An 804-nucleotide genomic window follows, 5' to 3' on the forward strand; every position below is an offset into this window, starting at 1 on the left:
TGAACTGAACACGCTTCTCTCCTGTGTGTGAACTGAACACGCTTCTCTCCTGTATGTAAACTGAACACGCTTCTCTCCTGTGTCTGAACTGAACACGCTTCTCTCCTGTGTGTGAACTGAACACGCTTCTCTCCTGTGTCGGCTGCACCTGTTTAAAATACAGCTCAGCTTTCCATTCACGCCAACTCATGCTAATATGATATGCTAATGCTAATATGAAATATGAGGTTTTTGATGTCTTAAAAGCATTTGTAGTATGTGTTTTTCTGCTACTTTAGAAAATAGGTGATTTTTTTGTAACTTTTAAGCCCATATAATAAAGGACATTTCTACAATATAGCCAAAATGATATACAATATAGCCAGTGGTCTAGAACCGCCACTGACCAACGTCTTTCTCAGAATCTCATCTGCTATGCTGTATTAGGTAACTCTCATTCAGCCACTATCCAAACCAAATCACACAGTTGATGTAGTGAGAGTCGTGGGGTCGTGGGGTCGTGGGGTCGTGGGGTGTCCAAGCTAGGAAAGTGTTGTGATAATAGTTCACTGACATTCCAGTGTTTTTACCAGTCAGGGAAGTGATGCCAACTGCTTAGATGACACAATTACTGCCTCTCACACACACATGTGCGCAAGCCTCAGTGTTACTGAAAGAATCAGTGTGAATGGGGAGATTAATTAGCACACATCGACATACACACACACACACACAATTAGATACATGGAGTCTTTCCATAAAAGCATTGGATAGCACCAATCCAAGAAAACGAAATAAATAATATCACAGGGCAACTAGCACTTC

Source organism: Sprattus sprattus (genome assembly GCF_963457725.1).
Source record: "Sprattus sprattus genome assembly, chromosome: 2".
Taxonomy (NCBI): domain Eukaryota; kingdom Metazoa; phylum Chordata; class Actinopteri; order Clupeiformes; family Clupeidae; genus Sprattus; species Sprattus sprattus.